Below are 21371 nucleotides of genomic sequence, written 5' to 3'. Positions count from 1 at the left end.
TACGACTCTCTGATGGAGAGTTCTATTTGACTGTCTCTGCTGACACTTATGGATGCGATACAGCCAAGGAAGAGAGAAAAGTTTTGAGATTCAGCCTTTAGTTGAAAGTGGAGTCATTTAGCAGAGGTGATAGGAAATAGCACTGCAGATATAAAGCACAAGAGCAATGCAGCCATAGATTTCTCTATGGTTCCCCAAATGCTTTCAGAATGAACCCTAGGAGCCTACAGGGAGCAGCTCAGTGGGTCCAGGAAGAGACAGAAACTGCTGTTCTCACCTGTACATTACCAAAGAATGCTGTGAAAAGTAGAATTCATGCAAATGTATAATGTTCTTTGACATGATTTCACCACACGTGGTTTTTAACAGTACTTGTACGTTGTTTGGTAAAGGTGGTAACAAATGGAAGCTTATTTTAAAATATGTTTCTGGACCACAGCTTTTTTGGTCATTTACATACTTTGATTATACTTGTTAAAACACCTGGCACAGATTTGGCAGAACTGATGTTTTACACCACACTTTTAGTAGCATTTGTGGAAATATGCATCCATTTCAGCTATATGTATTTACATGTATTTATTATACATGTAGCACTGTGTAGCAACTCATTTCCTGCATGGTCGTATCCAGCAATGCATAGGAACCATATCACTCTGGCCATGGCTTTTTATGAACGCCGTTTACTGTTACCAGAAGTCAGATGAATAATGCATTTGATAAGTTTTGCAATACATTTGAATCCACAGTTTCACTAGGTTTTATTTATAGTAGCTCTAGCAGTACAGAAAAGATATGACGTATGCTTGTTGGCAGCTTTGACACGCTAACTTTAGTTTGTGATGTCTTCATTAGCTTGGACAGAATCACAAGTTAGAAAATTGCTGTTACTCAAAAGATTGCGTTTGAAATGCTTTTCTCCTCCTGAATGGCTTCTAAGTGCTGAGCTACCCCTTCACAATTGGAAAAACAGATTTTTATTCTCTTGTTTTGTCCTAGAAATTGGACACTTTTGCAGGGAATGCCAAGTGAGTTCACAGATGTATTTAGAGATTGCTTGAGTCAAGATGAGTTGTCTTGTCATTAGAGTTGTTGTCTCACAGCACAACTAAGCTGACAATAAAAACACACCTTTGTTAAATACTATGAAATGCTTCTGAAAATACAGTGCTGCTTTTTGCAAAGATGTCAAGGCTCTACCATGAAGAATGTGCTGACATCTATTTGCAAGAAGAAAAGAAACAGAACTTCTATTTTAATTTTTTTATTAGTGGCTGGAGTGAGACTCCACGTTTGGCAGTTTCTCTTCAAATGCCACCTGAACTTTCTTTATGTGTATTTTTATGGAGAAATATTTCCTCAGTTTTTGGTGCTCGCATAACAAGAAGTTCTGTAATCCATGGCACTGCTGAGAGCTCAATAGAAAAAATGAGAAAGGTAATGAAAGACTGAATTACTTCGCAGGGTGAATTACCCACTTCAGTTTCTCTTGCACATGCTCCAGTATGAGATATCTTCTACGAGGCAGCTTTCCAGCTGAGATGTATGCAGGTGGATGACTCCATTTCTGTTGGTTTCTCTCCTGCTGATATCAATAATGAGTGTTAACTGTTTAGACAAATGACAGATATTTCTGCAGTTATATTTGGTTGCTCTTGTTTGTATCTGGATCCTTTGTGTAGGATGTGTGTACTGGAGCAGCTATCTATATCCCCAAAGGGATTTTCCATTTGAAATTTGCTTCTGTTATGAAGCAGTAGTAAATATACATCCATCTATGCTGTCTTCAGTACAGAACCTGTTTGGGTCTCACTTTCTGTTGCACAAGCTGGATTCAACTTTAGTTACCTGTGGCTGCTCCCTCACTAGGCTCTTCTTATATGCTGCTCTACCTTTTAATTACTGAAACTTGATGGTGTAATTTACTGTGCATCAGATAGCAAAATGATAGCATCTGCATTTGTGAGTATAGTTCCTCACAGAAGAACAAATGTCATCCCATAAAGTTAAATCAGTTGATATGTTAAGGACTGCCACGTCTCCTCTGTTGGAATACAATGAACAAAAGAGGCTTGGTGCTCTTCAGGTTGTCATGAGAGTCCTCCAAACTACTCTTAGAGCCTGAAATACCTGTGAATGTGAGAATTTCTAACTCTTAAACAAGCTGGATGTAATCTCTTCCAAAAAGAAATACTCAATGACAAGAGAGAGGATGCCTAGATGTTAGACTTAGATGTTCACTACTTTGCCCGACTGCTTAGAAACTCCTTTTTTCATTTTCATTTTCTTTTTTTTTTTTTCTTTCTTTTTTTCTTTTATTTATTTTTTAAAATTTTTTAAAATTTGGCTTTGGTACTGACAAAGCTTCCCACCACTGCTGAATTTTGTCATGCAACTAAAAGCAAGAAGTTCTGTTCTCATTTTCTTTTGTCTCTGATATCTTCTCTCCAAACAGTGCAAAGGTACAAGTGAAAGGAAAGGGTTCACTACTGCTATCTTCAGCTGTGCTGCTGGGGTGGAAACACTCTGAAGATGTAAGGGCAGGGATGCAGAAAGAAGCGAGTGAAGTAGATTAGAGAAAAAGAGGTGAAATACTGAAAAACAACAGAACAGAAAATGTAAAGAAGGAAGGGTTTTACAGAAAAGAGAGAACACTCAGAAGAAAGTGACTGTAAATGATGCGTGCATCTGTGCATTTAGTGGTAGAGATGGTTTTCTGGAAACTGAAATTACGAAATACCTAATAAATGAATATATGTCACTGTCTTCTATTACATGTACAGCAATGGGAATTTTAATTTAATTAAATTAATGGGAAATTTAATTTTTTTTGCTCCAGTTCTTCATTTTACATACACATTCTATTGAAAAACAGCAAATCACTGATAAAGGTTTAACCACTTACACAATTGTTGGAGTGAAATACCAGATCTTAAATTTTTATTCTGTAACTCTTCCAGGAACTGTATTTCTAGCAAAGGAAAACAGCAAACAGGATTAGTGTGAAGCTGACTCGGGGCAGTTTAAGTCCGAGCAATATAGAGCATCTCCAGTAAGTCCTGTAGCTTTGCGTCAGGCTGTTTAAGAACATTTGTTGAGAAATGGAGAGAGTTGCCCACAGACAGCTGATCACGTATTCCTGGCTGTGCAGAGATTGGCTGCTTGGAGCTTAGAATCTCTCTTAAGTCCTGGTCTTGAGAAAAGCTCAGCGATGGAGGACAAATGGGTGCGAGTAGACTTCCTTTAGTGTCCTGAGTGCCACTTCCCTCACTGCAGGCTACTCAACGGCTTGGCTTCTTTCAGCTCTTAAGCTCTTTGTCTTACAAAAGGATATTTTCCTCTGTGTTTGGATGCTGCCAAGTATATTTTTTTGAGTTGAAACAGCATCAAGTAATAAATAATAATCATTGTTAATACGTGTTTTTACAGATAAAACAACCCTAGTACTTTCTACTCCGCTGTTTTTTATCGTATTTACAGTTTCTGTCATCGATTGATGTTTGATAGTATGTGCTTCCTAAAGACTGGATTCAGTTCAGCACCAAAAAGAATACATGTATGTTTGATTTTATAAGTATTTAAACTCTTGCTCACTTTGACAATCAGATCTGCAGTGTTGAATGGAATGTGTTCATCCCATGAAATGCCTCATGTCATTGGAGGTCATCACTGGAAAACCTGTAGGTTGTCCCTGTATAACTCTATCTCCTCTGCCTCACTGTGTTTCACATAGCCCCATTCTCTTTTACCTAGCATCCAGAATAATTTGCCTCATGAGATCTATATCCAAACTAAAAACTTAAGATGTGCCCACTCCAGCATTTGTCATTGCTGTACTTCTTTGTACGGATGTAGTAATTACACAAATCTCAGTAATTTATACTAATCCATGGTGAAATATATTGCTGTCTGCCTTTTACAAAGGAGCAAAAACCAGGGCTTCATGGCCTGTGGAGTGTGAGAAATTACGATTAAGCCAAAAGTAGTTCTGTATGAACTGCACACAGAAAGGATTCTTTAGAACCCTGATTGCTTGCTAAAGGTATCTTCTTGCCCTCACAAAATATTGGGACTGTGTTTTATTGGTACCAAAACCTACCATTTCTCCACTTAATGTAAGTAGGTGGCAACATCTTGCCAGTATCTTTTTTATTATAAAGCAAGTAATAAAAAATTTTAGTGCTGTATCCCATCAAATAATATTGTTGATACAAGATTTATTGAAGTGATGAGTTGTAGTATTCATCTCAAGTAATTCCACATGGAGTTTAAAGTTAGTTATGCCAATTGCTTTGCAGTGGGCATTAAAGGTTCAGTTTCTTTCATGAAGTGGTTTCACTAAGTAGTATTAAAACACAGATGTATGTTCATAAGACAACTATATTTGTTCTGTATGCAATTATTATGCCCAGCTTTAGATGGTTCATAGGCAGAATCTGGAGAAAATTCTATATTCCTCCTGCAGAATAGAAGTGTACTTCTTCCAAGCCTCCAGAATGTTTCATATAGTGCTCAAGTTTAGTTTTTTTGTTTGTTTGTTTGTTTTTGTTTGTTTGTTTGTTTTGCTGAACCTCAGTCAAAGAATGAGAAAGATTCTGTTTCTCGTCTTCATTTATGATATTTATTAGGGAGAACTTTGCTGAAGCAAATTGAAGAAATGTTGATGGACAGTTGTGTGATTTGATGTATGTTGTATCAAAGAGAGAAGTTCTGTATTCAGAAAAAAAAAAACAGTAGGAAGGTCAAGTTAATGGAGGGCACTTGAGTGTCCTTCAGAATCATAAATGGCTGGAGTATAAGAGATGCAGAGTGGAGGAGAGGACACCTCAGTAATGGTGATTACACATGGATGACAATACGTAGGAGATCAACAACTGCTCATGTGCACAGTTCCAGAGAGAAGCATCAACCATATTAGAAGAGAAACATGCTATAGAGGCACATACCCAGCAAACTGCCAGTGCACATGGAAGCGTCTTGCAAGCAAAAATGAAAACCAGGTGTTTGAGGAGGTAAGTGTTAAATACTGCAAAGTAATGTGAGGAGAACGAAGCCTTCAAAGCAAGCAGTTTAAGAATGTCTCTGAGAAAACCAGTCATCAGCAACATTGATGCAAAAAGAGAGACCAATAGTGGTGAGACATGCAACGTTTTAGGTAAAATCAGAAGAAATAGCCATTAAAAAATATCAATACTGGGGTACAGTTTTGGGAACTGACTACAGAAAAAGCTGAACTTAGGGAACAAAACATAGCAAGACTAACAGGACACAAGAAAGTCCAAGAGGAAGGATCTATGCACTATATTGTAGGTACTTCTGCAGAATTAATGTTTGGGTGTAAAGCTTGGCTATTTGTTACACTTAATAAAGATATTAAGGACAGTGAATACTGGAAAAGGATGTTGACTGGCAGGCCCGTAGGTTACTAAGTGTCCAAGTGTTTGAAGACAGCATGTCAATTGACTGCTGCAAAATCTATCTATAAGGCAGTACCAGAAGTGCATAATACAGAGTGATAGCGCTTATCTCTACTTTTAGCCCCATGGCAATTGAGACATTTATTAGAAAAATGAAGAAAATGTGGCAAAAGGAGTACTTGATGATGATAACAGGAAAGGAAAATGATAGGGTATCCTATGTATGCATACTTATAAAGGTCTTTAAGGCAATGAATCGGGAACAAATCGACACAAGAACAATCATGAAATGATACAGGAAGAAAACAACCCACTTATCCTAGATGACATCACTTCCAAGCCCTCTCTAACAAGCATTTTCATTATGCTAGATGCACGATTTGATAGTGGAAGGTCAGATAGGACAAGGAGGACAACTAATTAATGCCTTCCAACACTGTATCCAGAGGGCAGCATTTCAAAAATGCCTGCTGACATATCATCTGCACAAGATATTTCAAAGAGGAGCCTTGAAATAGTAGAATATCCTAATCTCTTGCCAGAGCAAATGCCACTAAAACTGATGGTGTTAATCACATGATGTTGGGTATATTTCTAAATCACAGTCAGATACAAATCACTAGAGAGCAGATGGATGAGAATAGCTAAGCACTGAAACAGATTGCCCTGGGAGGCTGTGGAATTTCCATCCCTGGAGAGTTTTGAAACCAGCCTGGATGTAGACTTGAATAACCAGATCTGACTCTGAAGTTATCCCTGTTTTAATCAGGGTGTTCTAGGCTATCTCCAGAGCTCCATTCCAGCCTAGCTTTTGTTGTTGTTTTGTTTTGTTCACTTTTGTTTCTGTGGCTTAAGGAGATCAGGAAGATACTTTGGTCAGGAAAGAATATCCAGGAAAGAATTAGGAATATCCAAAGAAAAAGGAAAAGGGCTGAGTGCAATAATCCTCCAGAGGAAGGGTAGCGTGGTCTCTGCTAAGCAGAAATGGTGTGATCTTTGTAAGAACTTGAAGAGGGAAGATATTATATTTTATGGGCCAATAATGACCCAGGATTTTTATCTTTAATTTATTTATTTATTTATTTATTTAAAAAATAAAAAATAAAAATATGGGCACCACTCTTCGGTTGACCAGGACTGCTGATATATTGATATTTGGTGGAATGCACTTTGGCAGTCATCTCTGCCAGCTCCCTCACTCATGGTTGAATCCTATCTGGTCCCACTAACTTGTGACAGTCCAGATAGAGTAGTAGGTCTTCATTTCCACCTGATCATGGGGAGTTTATTCTGTTTCCCATAGTAGACTTCCAGGTCAGGGGTAAAGTACCCTGAAGATAATTGGTCAGACTTCTAAAAACATGATGAAAAGAAGCCATTGAGAACCTCAGCCTTTTCCTTTTTCCTCAGTGGTCACATTCCTGGCTGCAGCCACTAAAGGGTGGAGATTCTCTTTAGTCCTCCTCTTGTGTAATGGAAAATTGGTGGAAAGTTTCAACATATACTGTCATGCCACCAACATCTGCCATTGTGGGCCAGTATAATAAAATAGAAGGCAGTACTTTTGGAACAGCCCCATTTTCCAAACTATCCTCTCGCTAAGTGAGCACAACTCTTCAACAAACGGCAAGGCAGAGGTGCTGCCACACAGACAGGAGGGATGCAGTACTTTAACAGAACTGTACAAGCTAATTTGCAGAAAGTCTTCTTCCAGGGCTTCTGGGGTAGGTAGTAGTAGAGTTTTCTGCAGGCAGGAGATACACTTTAAAGCATGGCTTACAAGTATGATGCAAAATTCCTTCCCTCTGAAACAAGGCCTCTATCTCATTCACTTACAAATCTTATTTTCTGTCCTGCTTAGAGCCAATCTACTTGACTAGTAATTAAAATATATATATATTTGCATTTTTCTTTCCATAATGTCTGCCACCCTTGGGCAGAACTCTTTTTCAGCAACTGGGAAACAATGAATGCATAATGGGCATTTCCATAAACAAGTCATAATAACTTAAATCACTGCCCAAAATGTATACTTGCAAATCAATGCGTATGTCGACTGGAGTAAGACCATCTGTCCTTTTATGCCTGGAAGTAGAATGGTAAAACACAATAAAAATGCATGAGGCAAGATTAATCTCCTCAGCACCTAATGAGGAGATGGGCTGGTGCATGGTGTTGCCAGCACAGATACTGTGAGGTGACCTCAGAAGCTGCGACCAAGGTGAGCCGGGTGCCAGCAGCCCTCTGCACTGCATGGCTGGGCAGGCCTGTGGGCTGGGCATGTATCTGTGCCAGCTCTGAACTGGGTCACTCTGGTGCCTCTTGGGACTGTGAGCTGTGTTCCTACTGTAACACTGAGCCCATAATACTGCATCCTGTCTGGCACTGCTCTCAAACATGCATGGGTTTGATTCATATGGAGCTCTCTTTGTACTGTCAGTGAAATAAAGAGGAGTGATAAGTGACCATAATGAAAATGATCACAGCATCTGATGTGAAGAATTGCAGGCTGCTTATGTGATTGAGGTCCCTTTGCACCAATCTGGTAGAGAGACTAGAAATGGTAGATATAAATACAACCTGTGTTTGCTTCAAAGCCTTTTATCTCTGCTAGAGAAGTATAATTGGTCCCAAGGGTAAATGAGAATGTGAAAGACCCACACTTTCCTCTGGAGGTTTGTATTTGATCGTGGAAACTTTATAAACCTATGCCAATTTTGCACTTTTGTTTCCTATTTTGCAATCCACAGTTGCAAGGAGTGTTCAGTAGAGTATAGTTGTTTCCTGTCTGCCTAAAGAGCAAGGATGGAGCAATACCAGACAGAGGCATGGACTGAGGGATGGGTGGGTGGGGAGCAGCACAGTGGAAGGGACCTGGGGGGTGATGGTGAGAGCTGCTCAGCACAAGCCAGCAGTGTGCCTTGGCATCTTGGGATGCATTAAGCACAGCATAGGCAGTCAGTCAAATGAGGTGATTCTCCTGCTGTATATAGCATTGGTGCAGCTTCATCTTTGAGTACTGTGTGCAGTTCTGGGCTCCACAGCATAAAAAGGGTTTTAAGATCCTTGAAAGCATTCGGAGGATACACCATAACAGGCAACAAGGCTTGAAGGTATGGCCTGTGAAGGGAGGCTGAGGGCACCTGGGCTGTCCAGGCTGGTGGAGGGGAGGCAAGAGTGGCCCCAGTGCTTGCTGCAACTGTTTCAGACTGGACATGAGGAAAAATGCCACTGGAACAGACTTTCTGGTGAGGCTGTTGATGCCCCAGGCCTGTCAGTGCTCAAGAGGCATTTGGACAGTGCCTTCAATACATGCTGTAAGTGGTTACCCTTAAGAAGTCAGGCAGTTGGACTCAATGATCTTTGAAGGTCTCTTCCAACTATCCAACTGTTCTATTCTATTCTAATAGTATTTTAAATAAAAAGCAAAACCAGTAGTAGAAACAGAAAAGTAGTTGCAGAACAAATAAACAAGAGGGCTGAGGCAGTCTCTCTCTCTCACACACACAAAAGGGAAACATAAACTCAGAGCAGAAACTATTTAAATGTTTTTTTTTTTGACCACCTAACAAGGAAGGCCTGAAGCACAGTCTGATTTTCCCCTAAAGCACGATATTAATCCCATTGTGTTTGCCTGTGTATGTCTCTGCATGTCTGCGCATGCGTTGCATCTTTAATTGTTTGCATTGGGAAGCCTTGACATTGCTTAGTGCCTCTCAGCCTAAAGCAGATTGTTAGAAGCATCCTTCTCAGCAGGAATACAGGCACCAGAAGGGAAAGAGTTAAGGAGAGGATATGGAGGATAAACTCTCATGGAACATGGCTATTGCTGCTCCTACAAGAGAAAAAAGGGTGAATGCATGAGCTAGCAGAAAACCGCAGGCTTTTGGGAAACTCTGAGCTTCAGGACAACAGAGAGCTATTAATGTATTTTTGCATTGTTAAGGAATGTTTCTGGAAAGCCGGCTTTTTTAATGTCCTCAGAGCTGATTTACCTCTCCAGTCTTTTACTGGAGGTGGATGAGCTGCCCAGTAGGTGGCATCCTTTTAACACAGTGTTAATCTTCCTCTTTTTTCTACTTTTTTTCTTAAAGGCTTTTATTTTTTTTTTTTCCTGCAGAATTTAAATTGATTTTCACAGAATCAGCACATGCAGAAGTTATGTTAATTGAGGGCTTTAAGTCAAAACCCCCAAACTGAGAGTAAGCAAGCTGCCAAAAATCAGTATTTGGGAATCTGAATAAGACAGACAATGTATTTTCCCTTAATGTTTTAGAGCAAGGTTCTGAGGAAGTTAACAACAACATACATCTTCACAACTCCTGTTAGAACCATTCTTGTGGTTTCTGACTTAAGATCTCTGGTCTAATTTAAGTACTCACTTTTGGAATATGACAATTAGGACATCCTGTTCACATTTGAGAAACAGGTGATAGAGAGTGTGACATCTTCCTCCTGCATTTAATTTACCTCTGTTACATCTTGTTCACTTTTGAAATGTCTCCTTTTTTTTTCTTTCTATAATGTTGATGTTGATAGCTGGGAAGGCAGATGCTGTTGCAAAACCATCTCTGCATATGCGTGTCAGCAAAGAGTTCTACACAGGAATGAAATCCCTGGAAAGGCATGTGCTGATAGCAGTGAGCACAGGACATGAGTGTCAGGTACCAGCTGTCCCTTCAACTAGCCAGAACTCCATCTGAGATCACACAGATGATTCACACACTGGCTGCAGGTGGACAACAAATTTGCTTAAAGCGTTGTGAATGTACAGTGAATCAGAATACTGAGTAGCCTGGGATGCCTCTGCTCTGCCTCAGAAAGGGTTTCTGGACATGTGTTCTTTACCTTGGACAGCCACCTCCTGGCCATCTTCCCCAGGAAAGAGAAGCTTTTTCTGGTGGAAGCGCTGAGAAGCAGAACCATGTTAAGTGAGTACACCTAAGGATTACGAGGATAATCTTCTAGCCAGGTGTGAACTGCAGCAGTGTTCCTGAGCCTGCAGAGCATTGCCATCCACCTGCTACCAACCATAGCTTTCTCAGGTTGTACCAAACAAATAAACTGAAATTTTATTTATTTATGACAGCTTCCAAGTGTGAGTGGCCATATGTGAACCATGCTGACTTAGAAAATGTGTTACTGTTTGAAAGACGCTTGAAAAAGCTGTATGCCTGGGGTCAAAGGAAGAGACCCATAAACAAAAGCAGGCATCGATAGACTGAAAGAAGTGCCTAAAATGAGCAAGGTGCTGGAATAAAGCAGAAGGGCAGAATTCTTCATGCCAGCCTGCAGCTGAGTTTCAGTGCTTGCGCTGAGGAGGGAGAGGCCATAATGCAGCACTGGGCACTGCTCTTGTGGCTGTCACATCAATATTGTCACAGCAGACAGACACATCTGCCTAGTCACTTGCTGACTGATGCTGCTTTAATGACTCATCTGTGTTGGTGTTCAGGCAGTGGGAGCCTGCTAACAAGGGCTGCCTGCAGTCCTAACCCAAGCTCTGCTTCAATTGCTTAGCAGAACAGCAGGCTTGTCAGCATGTCCATCATGGATAGTGTGCAACTTGTTGTGCAGGGCTGAAATCTCACACATTTAGGCAGTCTGAAGCCCAGTTCAAAGAATTAAACAGGTTTTGAAGCACTTCAGTGCATTAGGACACAATGAATTCTATAGGAAAGCTTTATTCCTTTGCATACAGGCTGTTTAAATTACTGTTTTTCTGTGCTTTTCAAAGACCAAAGCAAAATGCTGTTCCTGTCCCAAAAGATTTACCAGTTGAGCCAAGAGAAAGATGTAGTCAGTGTTGATTGAAATAGAGCTAGTTAGGATGATAGGCAGTAGTTAATAGCAACCTATTCAGCAGTCCTACAAGTTTATTTGGAGTGCTTCTTTCTTGCCAGATGTTTTAGAAAATGTGATAAAGTTTAATTATATAGTTACAGAGTTAATTAAGAAATTATAGCAACCACCAAGTGAAATTAGAAACTGTAATCAGGAGGGAAAAGGGTTTTATAGAGCAGCTTTGAAAACAAGTGTGTGAGCAAAGTGAAGAGAGGAGAGGAGGAAAGAAGGCAGTAGAAGGAACTGAGTAGGCTTTTGACACAACATAGGCACTATGAATAGAGCAGAAGTAGCAGAAAGCTACTACTAGGTGCTAGCCAACATGACTGCTAAAGGAATCCCAGTATTAAGAGAAAATACAAAAGAAATCCAAAAGATGGATTGGAGCAAATACATGGAAATTTTTGAAGAAGAGTAATTTTGAAAAGGATCCAGAAATGAATCATGAGACAATGAAGTTAAAGGAGGACAGGGAGAATGGATATTCTTGGTCTTTATGATGTGTCACAGCAAAAAGTCTGTCTAGACAGCTGAACTGTGGAGAGCGAGCCTTTAAAGGGGTCGCAGCTGAATTGTGGAGAGTAAGCTCTGAAAGGGATTGTAGTAAATAGCTGCACTGGATAAATTGACAGAATAGACTTGTGTACGCAGTACTGACTTTCTGACTGTAATCCAGTATTTATTTTCTCTCTTTTATATTCTTTTTTCTTTTCTCTTCTGTGCTCGACTGTAATATTGTTTTTCAAATACAGCTGTATTTGGTGATCCCCTAGATAGACTTGTGGCTGTTGGGTTACTGGATTGGTATTTTGTTACACAGTAGGTTACTGGTTTTGTTTCAAATTTGCTTTTTTTTGTGTGTGTGTAAATGTTCCCCAATATACCTCATGCTTTATGTCCCTGAAAATATGGATTTTGTAAAATAATGCATGTGTATACAAGTGTAGTAGTATCAGCTTTACAATCTCTATTTACTCACATATCTTGCTTTTAAACTTAGAAACTTAGGTAACCTATATTCAGGAGGGGAGTAAACTCTTTGAAAGGGCTGATAATAGCAGAACAAGGGGAAATGGTTTTAAGTTGAAAGAGGGAAGATTTAGGTTGGATGTTAGGGGGAAGTTCTTTACTAGGAGAGTGGTCAGGCCCTGGAACAGGCTGCCCAGGGGGGTTGTGGATGCCCCGTCCTTGGAGGTGTTCAAGGCCAGGTTGGACGGGGCCCTGGGCAACCTGATCTAGTAAACATGGAAGTTTGGTGGCCCTGCCAGGCAGGGGGGTTGGATCTTCATGATCCTTGAGGTCCCTTCTAACCTGGGTCATTCTGTGATTCATGCTGTGATTCTGTGAACATAAAGCACCTTTTAATTACATTATCCTGCTACAGAAAATGGTGTGGCTTGACCTGCAATTAGCAACTGCTGATGGTTCAGCTGTAAAGCAGAGTATGGTTCAGAGATGCAGATATTTACTTGAACTAGTGTACATTTGTTTTCATCATATGGAGCACTCCAGTCATTTAATAATTAAAACTGTCTAGACTTAATTAGGTATGTGATGACCTCTGTTTTTGACACGCTGTATCTGGTTTCTGCTTACATATCTGACTTGGTACTTGGTCATGCCTTGAGGATCTCATGGTCCTCCAGCTGGAATCTGCACTGCAACCAACTCAGAGTAGATCAGGCAAGTCCCTAGTAGCTCCTTAAGACTTCCAGAGTGTGTAATTGTCAGCAGAAATGAATGATTTATTATTGGTTTACTGATCAAGAATTGTACAGTGTGTAAGTGAAGTAAGAACTGAGCAGCTCAGAATGCAGCCTCTCGTACTTTATGCCATGTTTGTCTATTAACTACATTCTCAACACTTATCTCTGCCTAGCAAATTGGGAACATACATGCAAAACACACTTAAAACTATTTCACCACAAACAAGCAGAGATAATGAGCTAATTTCTATGGAAATCTGTCCAATATTATTATTATTGCCTGCCTACTAACTGATTTATAGAAATATTTGTCCAAATTTGATAGCTTCTCATTTATCAAAGAAGACTGAAGAAGCAATAGCATGAAAACACATAGGAGGTATTTGATTCATAAATAAAATTATCATTCTGGGATATAACTGATCTAACTTAAATGAGAAGGAAAATTGATGAAATCACTTCCAGTGTGTAGAATGTGTAAAGAGCTATCAACTGTAAGGCCAGTCATCACACTACAGTGATTCATCAGTGTGAATCTGTTGATCTTACTGAAGGTGATCCCACTCTGTTCTGATGGAATACACAATTGATAACATCATGCAAAATACTTTTGACTTTAAAAGGACAATTACCCAAAAAACGCAACAAAAAACAGTAACAAAACAACAACAACAGATGAATGAAAGCAAAACCAATTCTTAATTTATTCCTATTTGAATTTGAACATAACCTTTCATTGTTTCTTGTGGTAAAGGCATGAATGAGAAATTTTGTTTACAATGTGGAGTAGGAGTCAAGCTCTGGACACTCAGAAAGGTAGTAATGAAAAAACAAATGGAGGGAGTCATGTATGCACTGCTGCAGTTTCCCTTTGGGCACTGTGCAGCCAAGTGTTTCTTTAACTTTTCTTACCAGCAGGAATGGACCTGCCAGTCATGTAAGCTGTGTTTCTGGTCAAGTCTGAGAAACAAGTTTGATGTGTCAGATAGTGATTTTGTCAGATTTCATGGCTGCAAACCCAGTAATGGGTTCAAACTTGTTGAAATCATTCTGGAAAGTCTGCAAAGAATACAGGAGTGTTGCAGGTGGCTCATCAGGTGGTAGTCTGTCCAGAATCAATACCGAACCAGTACTGCAGTGGCTGTTGGTCAGTAAATGCAGACAGAGGTAAAAAATGAGATTCTGATCATTTGACAATGGTAATTAAGTTTCTCTTTTAATTTTCATATGAGATTATGATGGTAACTCTCTTGTCTAAGAATAATTCCCAGCAAGGGAACATGCAAGAAAAACCTGCAGAATGTTTCATTTCTTCAGTGCCACCCTCTGATCCAGTTAAATGTTATCAGAAATCACGTTATAAAAACTGCAGAATCCATCTCCTGTAATTACATGGCACCTCTATATGTTCTTTCTCCAAACAGTTCCAATAAAATGTGAACTGCAGTCTTCTTTCTCTGCTGCCCTTGATCCTGCCATGTAACGTGAAATATTTCACATGCTTGAGTGCTCCCAGTTGAAATATATGCAAAAAAAACTTGCAACAGAAGTCTGTAAATTATGATGGGGTACTGCTGAGAAGTGTTAAAAGATTACACAGATGTATCTCAAAAACAGTGCATTGAAATTAAGTTTTTTTTTTCTTTTCTATTTAAAGGTGTAAGGTGTAAAGTGCATTATATCCCTTTGAAATTAAAAGTTCCGTACAAACTGCTATCTCATACTAACAGCTGGGGAAGAAATTTCTGCTATGTAACTATCATGGAACTCGCTATTTTTTGTCCTGTGCTCATAACAAAGTCCCAGTTTCAATACAACAGAATTAGAATATCAATTGCCTGCTTTTATCAGAGCACAATAAAGTGTTTAACCAAAGTGAAATTGATTGCATTGAATTGCAAATTTCAGTTGAAAATAAATCCAGATCACTATAGAGGAGTCAACATGCTCTTTAACTTCATTGTACAATAATATGAGTTTGAAATATGAATGCATATTCTGCTAAAATGGGATTATATTATTAGCTCTGTGCATTGAGATTTATATTGTCTTAAGGTTGCTTCCTGAAACTTCTCTGGGTTATACTGTCATGGGTTTAGGCTGTGTCTTGTGTCTATCAGGGAGCAGACACAGCCTTTCCTTAATCTCTAGTTTCAGGTTTGTTGCATGGGAGCTACTTCACCAATGAACTTTACTACATTGCTAGTATACAAATAAACAAGTATAAGGAAGATGAAAGTTTCATTTTAATCTGACAGACTGTTCAGAGATCTGCAAAACAACATACTAACTCACCCTTCCAAGATGCTAGATCCTGCTCAGCACTGCACTCACCATGTGCCTTAGCCAGCTGAGTAATGGAGTCTGCTTGTATGATGGAAAGACAAATCTCACTGAAGGTATTTCTTGGGCCTCAAGTCGATCTTTCTCCAGGGTATGAAAAGAGAGTGCTGGCTGCCACCTGACTGACCTGTCTTGGAAGGAAAATGAATCATTTCAAAATAGTAATGGACTAGAATGACTTCTCTATTGTTCTCATTTGTAGCAGCCAGCAAGTAGTTTAAAACTTACAGTATTAATAAAAATGATCTGTGGAAAAACATGGAGAGTAAATGTCAACATTTTTAGGGTTTGGAACTGAAGAAGTTGTCACTTCCAAACTATTACTAATATGAAAACTTTTCTGAATAATAGTAACACCAAAAGAACAGAAACAATCCTTCCTACCCAGTTCTTTGAAGATGCTTTGGCTTTTGTGCCTCTCAATTTGGCGTCAGGAGTCATCTAAAAATACATCTCATGAACAGCGTAGCTAGCTTGACTCAGGAGATTTTTGGATGTTGTATACTTTTATAGGACTTCATAAAAGTCATTACATGAACTTAATAACTGTGTTTGCTAAATTAGTTGGGACTTACAGCCCTCTCTGTGGGACTGTTGGAGATGATATGTGAAAGTAGTAGTTTCTTCAAAAATCCGAAGCCAGACGAGAGTGACAGAATCAGCAAATATCTCCAAGTTGGAAGGACCCCACAACAATCATCAAGTCCAACTCCTGGATCCACAAAGCACCACTTAAATTTCAAACCCAGTATCTGAGAGCATTGTTCAAATGCTCTTTAAACTCTGGCAACCAGGGGCCATGCCCTCCACTCTCTGGTGAAGAACGTTTTCCTACTATCGTGAAGGACCCTACCCTGACACAGCTCCATGCCATTTCCCTCAGGTCACGGGTTGGGTGCTGAGAAAGGCTCCTCGGGGCAGTGTCATGGCATTGAGCTGCTGCAGTATCTGAATATATAAATGACAGAAAATAGCATAATATATAATGATACATAAATGAAACATTTGATGACCCCAAATTTGCATAACTTCCAGGCAAACTGTACTGTGAAGTGGTTCAGCTATCTCACAGTGACGGTATCTTTCAAAGGTTTTTGTCAATACACAATTTTAGTTATTGTAAAACATTGTGCTTCTTAGGTTATTTGACCACTATAATGAGTTTACTTTATGTTGAAATAAAGTACATACAACTTTAATGCTATTTGTTTTCTGTTTTTTCCAGTTTAGGAAAGATCTGTATTATTCTTTGCTCATGCTAATGAAATCACAGCATTTGAAATTATTTCCAGCATATCAAATTAGTTAAAAGCTAATTAAAACCTAATTGCTATATCTGACTTGCTGGAAAACACAATTACACTTACAGACATCAAAAGTAAGGACAAGGAAATTAATTGTAACCAAGTTGACTAATTTCATGATGGCAATGATACTTAGGCCAGTATTCAGTCAATTTCAGGTTGTTTTCACACTATTAAGCCTCAATCATTATTTTTTTTCACAGAACAAATTTTTAACACAGTGACAATCAGCACAGATCTTCCCTTTCCGTGTATGATCTTCCTTTCTCTTCAGGTTTTCACAAACCTCATATCTAGTTTCTGAAATCAGGGAGCCACATCTGTACTGTGCTCCAGGCTCAATGACCAGCTCTGATCCTCCTCAGCATCTTGTTTCTACACAAGCCCTGCTTTGGGGCCACAATATGAAGTGAGTCTTACTGATGCTGACGAGACAGTCAGATGCAAAATCCTAGTGAAACTAACAGCTCAGTTTAGTCTCCAATAACTATAGTTGAAATACTTATATATATATATATATAAAAAAAAAAACTTACTAAAGTGTACTAAGTAAAATCAGCCTTATTCTTACATCCAGAGAGCCCTACCAATGCCTTCACTGCTGACTAATGGCAATTACAAAAAGCATATGGTGTCCTTATATGTAGGACATATATTTAAAAAAAAAAGTATACAAGTCTCTGATTCTGCTCATGTTCACTTTTAAATTGTGAGCAGATTTTTTTTTATCCTCTCTAGAAGCAAACTGAGTGTCATGCCTTTCACATTTCCTTCATTTTCTGCATCTCCTTGTATCCATGTGAGTGATGTGGTACCTTCACTGCCTGGGATGGCTCCCTTTGCAGCATGTGATCTCTGTCCTATTGACAGCTGTGTGAGAGGAGGCTGCTACAGTCAGAATTACATGGCATCTGGACCTAGCTTGGAGCTGAGGAGATGGCAAAAGTTCCTGGAAAGTGTGTCCAGCTGGAGAAAGTTATTTAAGGTTGCACCAATACTTTCCTAACTGGTGTCCATATGGAGAATTGGGTGGTGTCCTCATGGAACAAGCTGTTCTTGTTTCCAGCTAAGTCACATTAAAGTCAGCTAAAAATACACTAGTTTCCCGGTATTAGTTCTTTCCATGTGATGTGGGGTAAAATAGGATTCTGAGGAGGAACAGAACTGATTTTTGAGACTGCAGCTGGGGTAAGGATGTGGCTATTGGCTTTCAGAAATGAAGGAAGGTGAGGTCTGTGAAGTCATGAATAGGAGGGAATTGTGTATTTCAGGTCTCAGATAGAAAGGAAGATTCTGCACAAATTCTGTATTTATTCAAATATGTTCTGGGGAAAAAAAAATAAAAAAATACTGGGGTTTAGTAGCATGAAATCAGAAGCACCTATGTAGTTCACCTGATGAAAGGCCTTGTCCAGCCCCAGGCATCTGTTGCTCTGGTCCAACAGCTGTGGTCCAGCAGAGATGGTTCCCCTGCTCCATCTCAGATTTGAGCTCTGCTCTACTGTTCTGCCATCACCTCACCGCACCTTGATTCTGGCTTGTCAGGCTCATGCCCAGAAGACAAGTTGTGGGTATTTCTGATAGCTGCTTTGGGTGTTTGCTTGTAATTGAGTCTTAATTAATGAGGCGATTCACATCGAAACGTCAATTAGAAACAGCATGAGCATTGCTGGATCACTTGCAGTTATGTTCAAATGAAACACAGATGTACAAAAAGTACTTTTTAAATTTCATTTCAGTAAAATTTGTAGGAATTATAATTAGCCTCTTGAAGTGAGCCTTTCTGAAATCTTCTGTCAGTGTAATTTTGGAGCTCTCTGATTACATGCAAGGGACGACAGTTTCTTATCTGACAGAAGAAACATTAGAAGCCTCTCTGTCTCTTGTTATAAAGGTGTCCTAAGGCTGATGTAGCTGGAAAGCTGAATCCTTGTGGTCCTTTCCTGGCCAGGAGCGCAAACCTGGTCAGAGGAGAAAGCTACAACCTGTTCAGGTTTGCAACAGATCCTTGTGGTGAAGGATGCTGGTGTAATTCTAACACTGCTGGCATTCTTCTGGCGTAGAAAATCTTTTGCTATTCAAAACTGAAGGGATGTATGCATACAGGTTGTTTTCCTTAACACGTGACTGAATTGTCCCTAATTGGAGTGTCTGTCTGTGTAACACAGTCTTTTCAGTTTGTCAGTCCTGCCTGTATGCTCTGTTCATGTGTCTGCCCATATGAACTGTTTCTCTTTACCCCAGGGACTCCTAATCTCCTGAAGTGGCTTATACTCACTTAACTCCATTCTCTCATCTAGTCTCTTTTCCCTTTATTCTTTTGTTTGTTAGCCACATTATATTGCATCTGTACTGAATTATACTCTTCTGTTATAAAAAACATGGCTACATCCACATTCTTTGGTTACAGTGATCTAATTACGCAGCAGACTCACACTGACTCCTCAGGATAAATTTTAATCAAAAATTTTAAAATATCCTTAGAACTTTTCAGTGGTTTGTTTTTGCTTTTGCAGCTGTAGAACCTGTGGCCCCTCACACTTCTAAAGACAGCTTTGGTGATCATTCTTGCCAATAAAAAGATCTTAGGGAGTAATGTATTTATGGAGACTGCTTTAACAAATGGATTTTGAGTGAACTGTTTTCTAGCAATGTTACTACAAAGTTACCTCATTTATACATTTCTTTATCCCATGTGGCATCAAAACACTTCAGCGAAATCATGTTTTTCCCTTGGAAGACATGAAGATGCATTCATGACCCATTGTCATTTTGAAATGCATCTAATATTTTTGGGGTAATTGCCCTTAGAGGACTTTGAAAGAATGGAATTAAGGTGCTTAGTTGGTATGCTGTAGTTCAACATGGCTTCAGTTTGACTCATCATCATTAGTAAATCACCCAGACTGCACATCCCACACTCCAGTGACTTCCTGATACAATAAAGAAGTGACATGTTTGATTTGTAGTTACACAGTTCTGGCAATTAAATAGCTCTAAGCTCCAGAGCCTTTTGAAATGTGGCTACAACTCAGCCAAGGCTTCTGGGCACTGAGGCATCACTGCAAAGCTGCTAGCATAGCCTCCAGCTCACTTCTGGCCTTCTTGGATGTTCCCAGATGTATCTGGATGCCGTTTGGGAACTGCGTGAAGCAGGAGTATGCACAGTAAGTGGCTGGGATGTGGAGACCCTGTTTTCAAAGAGAGCACGATTTAATAACATTTGCTGATTATTGTGCACCTTAGCACCCGGGTACTGTTTTGGATGTATTTAATTTGCAGGTGTGAACATAATCTTGGTGTTTGAAACATGTTCATTCTGCATTGTACTCATTCAGAAGTTTTGTTAATAATTTTCTATTTAAGTAGGCTGTATGTTTGAAGAGAACAACTTTAGTTATTGTTTTATGTGTATACATGTGTTGTGATTTAATCTGCTAGGTGGCTCATTGCCATGCAGTCATTTGCTCACCCCTCCCCCTATTCTTCTTAGCGGGGTGGGGGAGAGAATCAGGGAAAAAAAGAAAAGAAAAAAAAAGTAGAATTCATGGGTTGAGATAAAACTATTTACTAAGATAGAGAAAAGGAAAGGATAACTGTTATGACTATGTATATATTAAGGAACAAATATGAATGATGATGCTTAAGCAATTGCTTACCACCCCCAACCAATGCTCAACTTGCCCCTCAGTGAGTGGAGGAGAGTGAGATGAACTCCTACTCCCTTCAAAACTCCTTCTCTATGATGTCACACAGTATGGAATATCCCTTTGGTCAGTCTAAGTCAGCTGTCCTAGTTCTGTGCTCTCCCTGCTCCTGGCACTTCACTGAGACTGGCCTTGGCTCTTTACAACACTGCTTAGAGCAATTAAAAACATCACTGCGCTACCAACTAAAACATAGCATCATACTGGACACTCTGAAGAAAACAATTCCGTCCCAGCTGAAACTAAGACAGTAGGTGAATCTATATTTCTAAGTACATCTTGCAAATATTAATCCAAACTGAAAGACAGCAACACCCCATGAAATACCACATTCTGCAACTCTAAATCAAGGACTACACTGGCAAAACTTTTATTGTGACCTATGAAAGGCAGAATCCTTTCCAGGAAGGACCTGGAATCCTTCACAGAAAATGTGTTTCCCTTATTGGAAATGCATTTAATCACTAAGGCAAAAACAGCAAGAAGGGCCCATTTCTCTGTTCCTTTCCCACACGGATATCTACCTTCAGGGACCATGATGAGATGGAGAGTAAAAGGTAGAAACCACACAAGGGGTCTGCCTGCCACTCCAGCTTCTCTTCTTCCTTCTCTTCCTAAATATTCTCAACAGAGATGATCTCTGAATGCCAGAGACCTGGGAAACGGTGCTTTTTCACTTCATCAAAAATGCATCTCTGGAAACATTTGTATTAAATGAGCTCCCACTCAGGTGCTCTGGAGGGCCTGACCCTGCCCTGGCAGATCAGGGCTCTGGGGGCAATCTGAGCAGCTGCCAGAGGTGTGGGGGGGATGTTTGTGAGGCAAATACTGATTTCAACCAGCAGCTGCTGGTGCAGCCAGACTGTTTCCTGTGGGAAGTGGCACGTACTGGTAGTGTCAAAATGAAATACTGAGTTTCCAGTTTGTGGGAAATTAAATTAAGAAAAAAAAAGAAATTGTTCTGGTTCAGGCTAAAACCAAACAACCCTCCCTGCTTCCCCCTCAACCTTTTTCACAAGTCAGAAGCCCTGCTGTGCAGCCAGCTTCACT

At 39.7% G+C, this 21371-nt stretch overlaps 1 protein-coding gene and 1 long non-coding RNA gene across 7 annotated transcripts in view; one reads left to right on the top strand and one right to left on the bottom strand.

Moving 5' to 3' along the window:
• Nucleotides 1-21371, top strand: part of CALCR (calcitonin receptor) — a 132036-nt gene that overhangs the window by 3710 nt on the left and 106955 nt on the right. The window lies entirely within an intron of this gene.
• On the bottom strand, nucleotides 1442-20350 carry LOC107309090. Of its 6 annotated transcripts, none has more exons than XR_004306400.1 (4): nucleotides 20274-20350; nucleotides 16164-16258; nucleotides 15302-15441; nucleotides 1442-1585 (listed from the first exon to the last, which is right to left on the bottom strand). It is a non-coding gene; the product is annotated as an uncharacterized LOC107309090 (long non-coding RNA). The 6 variants fall into 6 exon arrangements; XR_004306401.1 differs by having other exon boundaries at nucleotides 1442-1582; XR_004306397.1 differs by lacking the exon at nucleotides 1442-1585 and adding an exon at nucleotides 14292-14439 and having other exon boundaries at nucleotides 15263-15441.

Source organism: Coturnix japonica, chromosome 2 (genome assembly GCF_001577835.2).
Source record: "Coturnix japonica isolate 7356 chromosome 2, Coturnix japonica 2.1, whole genome shotgun sequence".
Lineage (NCBI taxonomy): Eukaryota > Metazoa > Chordata > Aves > Galliformes > Phasianidae > Coturnix > Coturnix japonica.
The sequence above is the reverse complement of the archived record's forward strand: the minus strand, read 5'-3'. Positions and strand labels throughout refer to the sequence as shown.